The sequence below is a fragment of the Micropterus dolomieu genome, linkage group LG12, assembly GCF_021292245.1.
Source record: "Micropterus dolomieu isolate WLL.071019.BEF.003 ecotype Adirondacks linkage group LG12, ASM2129224v1, whole genome shotgun sequence".
Classification (NCBI taxonomy): domain Eukaryota; kingdom Metazoa; phylum Chordata; class Actinopteri; order Centrarchiformes; family Centrarchidae; genus Micropterus; species Micropterus dolomieu.
This window is the reverse complement of record NC_060161.1, coordinates 12885077-12891510: the sequence shown is the minus strand read 5'-3', so window position 1 is coordinate 12891510 and position 6434 is coordinate 12885077. Positions and strand designations below refer to the sequence as shown.

Sequence of the window (6434 nt, the reverse complement as noted above, 5' to 3'; positions counted from 1 at the left end):
CAAAGAAGCTAAAACAGGAGAAATGTGATCTCTTTTCCTGGTTCCTGTCAGAACACGTGCTGCAGCATTCTGGATCAGCTGAAGAGTCTTAATGGACTTTTTCGAGCAGCCTGATAATAAGGAATTGCAGTAATCCAGCCTAGAAGTAACAAATGCATGGACTAGTTTTTCTGCATCATTTTTCGACAGGATGTTCCTGATTTTCGCAATATTACGTAGGTGAAAAAAGGCGGCCCTTGAAATTTGCTTAATGTGAGACTTAAACGACATGTCCTGATCAAAGATAACTCCAAGATTCCTCACAGTGGTGCTGGAGGCCAAGGCGATGCCATCCAGGGAAACTATATCTTTAGATAATGCGTCACGGAGGTGCTTAGGCCCCAGAGCAATAACTTCAGTTTTATCTGAGTTTAACATGAGAAAATTACAGGTCATCCAGGTTTTAACATCCTGAAGGCACATTTGAAGTTTAGCTAACTGATGAGTTTCATCTGGCTTAATCGATAGATATAACTGAGTATCATCTGCATAACAATGAAAGCTTATGCAATGTTTCCTGATAATATTGCCTAAAGGAAGCATATATAAAGTGAAGAGGATTGGTCCAAGGACAGATCCTTGAGGAACTCCATGAGTAACTTTGGCGTGCATGGAGGACTCATCGTTAACATGTACAAACAGAAATCGAACTGATAAATAGGACTTAAACCAGCTTAGAGCGGTTCCTTTAATGCCAATGAAATATTCCAGTCTCTGCAATAGGATCTGATGGTCAATGGTATCAAATGCAGCACTAAGATCTAATAAAACCAGTACAGAGACAAGTCCTTTGTCTGATGCAATAAGGAGGTCATTAGTAATTTTCACCAGTGCTGTCTCTGTGCTATGATGAGCTCTAAATCCTGACAGTCAAAAGTAAAAACAATCCAACAACTAACAAAGATGTTGATAGTGGACAACGTTTTACTGCTTAACTATTCCAGTGACTGCAGCCTCTGCTGAACGATCTTTATCCAACCTGAAACTTGTAAAATTGTACTTGAGGAGCTTAATGGGACAGACCCATTTATCTGGACTTGCCATACTCTCAATTGAGAATGCCCGTGACTGCCAGCTGGATTTAAAGGATAAATGTGTAATGGTGCACTGTCACCAGTTATGTTTTCCTATGTGTTATGGTGTCCTGTCACCAGTTATGTTTTCCTATGTGTAATGGTGCGCTGTCACCAGTTATGTTTTCCTATGTGTAATGGTGCGCTGTCACTAGTTATGTTTTCCTATGTGTAATGGTGCGCTGTCACCAGTTATGTTTTCCTATGTGTTATGGTGCGCTGTCACCAGTTATGTTTTCCTATGTGTTATGGTGCGCTGTCACCAGTTATGTTTTCCTATGTGTAATGGTGCGCTGTCACTAGTTATGTTTTCCTATGTGTAATGGTGCGCTGTCACCAGTTATGTTTTCCTATGTGTAATGGTGCGCTGTCACCAGTTATGTTTTCCTATGTGTTATGGTGCGCTGTCACCTGTAAGGCTATGTTTTAATCTTATGGGGCTCCAACACCAATTTGTTCAAGTAGGGTAGTCAATCACTGTGAGAGCCTTGCTATTATAGTCATAATAGCATCATCGTCTATACAGAATGCTTTCTGGTTTCATTTAATTTAGGTGTCAACTGTGAAGTGCATTCAGCTGTTGGTCATTTTAAGGCTGCAAGCTTTCTCTTCTTTAATTTGCTACTGACATCATGCTACTTTGATTGTGATGGGAGGGCCCACTTTGACCATCTTGCATCGGGGCCCTGTGCCAACTTGTTACGCCTCTGAATGGTAATGAAGAAACATGTCACCTAACAGGGCCATAGCCCAGTTTTTAGTGAGGTCCTAGTCCTGCCTGGAGTTTGTGCCCCCTGATGACTTGGGAAATAACAATTTGATTCAAACTTATTTTTTTGCAAAAGAAATTACTGTTCATGTCATACTGTTCCAGAATGACATGTTCCACGGATTCAAGGAATTTGTATACTTTTGTTGAAAATATACATAGATTAAATTAAATATATCAAAACAAAAGATTAGACAATTTAAAGAAAATGTCATATAGCGATTATTGTGGATAATATTGCGATTGCTATTTGACATAATGGAACAAATTGTCACGATCCTGCCTTGAGCTTGTCTGGGTTATATTATTTTGGCCATGCCTTCTCTGTGTTTTGATTTTGGGTTCTCTGTGTCTGGGTTTCAGTCCTGTCTGTCTGTGGTCTTGTATCCAGTCTTCTGCCTGTTCTGTGTGGTGGTTCTGATCTGTCCTCGGTGTCTGCCTTAGTACTTGTTTGGTTCTGTTCCTGTCCCTCATGTGTTAATTCTCTACCGTCATGCTTGGGTTCTGTCTGTTTGTTGGATGTCAATTTATGTTCTCCGCAAGTTTCATTAATTAATCTGATTTTGATCATTTCGCTATAGTCTCGGTGTAGCCTTCATTATTTCATTCATCCACATCTTTAAGTTACTTCGTATCTGCCATGTCTCGTATCCTAGTTCCAAGTTGGTGTCTTAGTTCTTAGTCCTGTACCTTAGTTCATGTCTGAAGTGTTTACTCCTGGTCTGTGTACTTCTGTGTTGTTTTGCCCATGTCTGCTCTGAGTTTTGTTTTATCTTTGCTTCCGTCTGTGTTCCTTGTGATTAGTGTATTCGTATTCTGTCTGCTTGTGTCTGGATTAGTTTGTTATTTTTATTATTCTGATCTGTTACTACTTACTTGTCTGTTCACCTCCAGACTGGGCTCTCACCTGCTCTGCGGACCCATCGATCCTGACACAAATGGTAGTATGAGTCTACTTGCTTGATTATCAAGGAAAATGCATTACTGACATTATGAAATGTGTATTTCTCAACTTGAATATTTATAGCAATAACTAGTAAAACAGAACAAGGGAAGCATGTTGCTTTCAGGAGGAGGCGGCTAGAAGAAGCACATATTGGCACACTGGCATCTTGGCTCTGGCTGAATCTACATCTGTCCACTACCCTGACTATCCACAATCTAGAGAAGGAAACGATGTACATGAGTGCATTAGTATACTATAACACTAAAGAGAGTAATGTTAAGTTAATAATGTTCTCCTAGTATGACAATATATTTACTATATTCATTATAATTTCATATAATAGTACACTTGATTACACTTACAGCTGTTTCATTCCTATGTTTTTTTTTTTAATACAATCATTATAAAAATGGCTTTAATTTGTTTAAAGCAAGTACTAAATGTTCAATAATCCATAGTGTTCACCATTTGAAAGTTTACTGTAGCATGTCAAACATTTTCTAATGTCCCGCCCCATTCAGGTTGTGATTGTGCCTTTTGTTTGTCAACATGTTCAACTTGCTAGTCAGTGTCACTTCTCGTCAACTGACCAGATAACATCAAATGGCCCACGAGCAAAACTTAAACCTTCCTTCCTTTTCTTCTCCCTATGTTATCTCTCACCACTTAAGCCACTGCCAACGTCTGTGGCGTTTCTCCCGGTGTTCTGGGTGCTAGTCCGTCCAGAACACCGGGGGTTACGGTAGGTTGTTGTTTTAAATGCTACTTAATAACAATCAACACACACACACACACACACACACACACACACACACACACACACCGATCTACTGTGCCTGATTTCCTGTAAAGTTCCTGTCTGCAGAGTCTGATATGAATGTGCAGCATTAGGGAGAAAAGAGGATTCAGATTCATTTAGCAGCACAATGACCCAGAAGAGTGAATTCTCTCTCACAACATATTTATTTTGGACATACGATATATGCGATCATTCATCACCATGAACCTTGTGCAAGGCCCAGGAATGGACACTTTTGCAGTAGGCTGTACAGCGTGACTGCAGCAAGGTAGGCTAATGAAAATGTCATAGCAGAAACTCCTAATTGGTTCTGTGTGCAAAGTTTGGACATGTTTTGAAAGCATATAGCTTAATAGTTTGTGAGCTCAGATCTTGAACACAGATGCTGCTTCAGTTCCTGTGGTGGAATACAGTCTATGGAAGGCTATAGCCAGGCTTAACATTCATAGCACTGACCAATCTCTCTTAAAGAGGCTATATAACCGGAGCACCCTCCTTATTATTGTCATCCTACAGTATATTGAGTAAGAGTATTTGTATCATCCATTCAGTTATGTGCTTTGAAAGTGCAATCTGTATTCAAACAGTGTGGACTGATCTTGTAAGTGTTGCATATGTAGGTTACAGCCCCCTCGCCCATGGAGTGAAGAGAATGACAGAACCTCACTGTACATGAACAACTTGTTACATGGATGTCGCATCATGTAACGAGTTGCATGATGACGAGAACCTTTGTTGTTAACCCACCATACAACTAAGAAGAAAGCGTGTGTGGTTCCACTGCTAAAAGCAACTCTTTCAGTTCATTTGATGACTCAGTGTTAACCATCAACTCCGGTATACTAAGTTGTAAGAAAGTTATTATTGTCACTCACCAATCTCTATCGTATCCTTGAGGCCACAACCTCAACACCAAATTAACTCTTTACACATTTTCCTGGTTGGCTGAACTATCAATTTATATACCATATATCTATTTACTATGCTTTTATACTCTAATTCTGCCAACAAAACGGGCACCTTCAGCAATTAGTAAGAGATTCTGGTCACAAAGTCTGGGGCCCTTTCAGATATTTGTGTCTGACTATGAAGTGAATGACCCAGCCCAAGTGTGCACACTTATCTTGTCTAACTTGACTGTGAGTGAATTTACTAAATAGGTTTGTCTAATCTTAAACTAACCTGTGTTGAGGAGTTTTACACATCCTTATGGCTAAAGTTAGACAGGGATAATGAGCTTTAGAATAAGTTCAGCCTGCTATACCCTCAAGTAATTTACTTCATTTAATAGTCATGAGCAGTTCCTAGCTTAATTATTCACCCATTGGTGGTTAAAAGTTTAGACCCACACACAAACTTTATTTATGTGTGGGTGTTGGCCTCATTAGCAGTTGTTGGCCCATACTTCATAATCAGCTGTGTTTGTGTGTTCACAGGAACAAATAAATGTATACTTTGCTTTATTAGTCTGTGAGCCAGTGGTGGACTGGCAATCTGGTCCGCCAGACATTTTCCCGGTGGGCTGACTCAGCAACTCAGGGGCCGGTCGTATGACAATACATATATTTAATTGCTAACAACCGGGCCATATAGGAGGGGGTCGCTGCCCCTTTGGTTAATTTTTTCTATAATGACACTTGTCACCTGACACTTGGGCTGGCCCAACATCTCTTTAGTATTACATGGTATTGGCTTGAAAGCAGCAGGGATAAGGAGTTGGGCTCTTTTTTTTTTTTTCTCTCGTCCGGTGATCAGCGCATCTGGGTGATCTACCCTTTAACGTGCACTGTAACTGCGCGGTTGACCTTTTTTCGCGGTCAAATTGCTGTAATTTAAACGTATTACAGCTAAATTTTTAGCTGTTCTTCTCATAGTTTGTAATGGAAATTATATCCACTGGGTGGCAATGTTGGAATAAAACATTTGTTGCTATTGCCATGAGCTCTCTTCAAACAATGGCTGCCATTGATGCTAAAATTTAAGGTACGATATTTTGTTATTGGACTTCATGTTCTAGGCTTCCTAATGGTTATATTTTTGAATGCAAGAAACGTGATACATCTTATCTGTTACCTCAGAAAAGGTGTGTGTGTGTGTGTGTGTGTGTGTGTGTGTGTGTGTGTGTGTGTGTGTGTGTGTGTGTGTCTGCAAGGTCGAGTTGCCCATATAGGGTAAACTGGACGCTAGCTAAATTAGCTCAACAACTCAGTATAATACTATGCAGGATCATAAGGCCTATTTCTTTGCTAGACTGTATGTATTTTACCCTTATTTATACAGTCTGTGGTTTTACTTTCAGATTGTCATCTTTAAAACTGTTTACATGTATGATATGAACCATTAGTCCAACTCATTATTTCTACAATACCTATAACTACAGCTGTCTAGATGGGTAGCTAGCTATAAATATTATGTTTTCTGTTCAATAATCTGAAACATAACACAATGAGGCTGTAATTGAAATGATGGTTGGACATTTTTGGCTTTATTTAGCACAGTAAACTTACCTTATCACTAACATTTCAACATTTTCTGTCTCTCATCTAATTTTATAGTGTTATCCAATGTGTCATATATAGTACACAGAGTATTCATTAGTATATGCAATATTCTCATCAAATTAAAACAAATCAGTGTGCCTGTATGTTGGGAGCAGTTTATCAATATGACAATTGTGCTTTTATTATGGATGGATGTACCTGATGCACTGATTATGCAAGACAGTTTGTGACTCTACACTGTACGGTAATGTTTATGTTCCATCTCTTTCAGACATAATGGACTGCCGTACATTTGATGGACCCCCCC

The 6434-nt window shown here is 39.4% G+C and overlaps 1 long non-coding RNA gene across 1 annotated transcript in view; it reads right to left on the bottom strand.

The window, feature by feature from the left end:
* Positions 1-6434, bottom strand: part of LOC123980055 — a 13112-nt gene that overhangs the window by 843 nt on the left and 5835 nt on the right. The gene's annotated exons all lie outside the window — the stretch shown is intronic.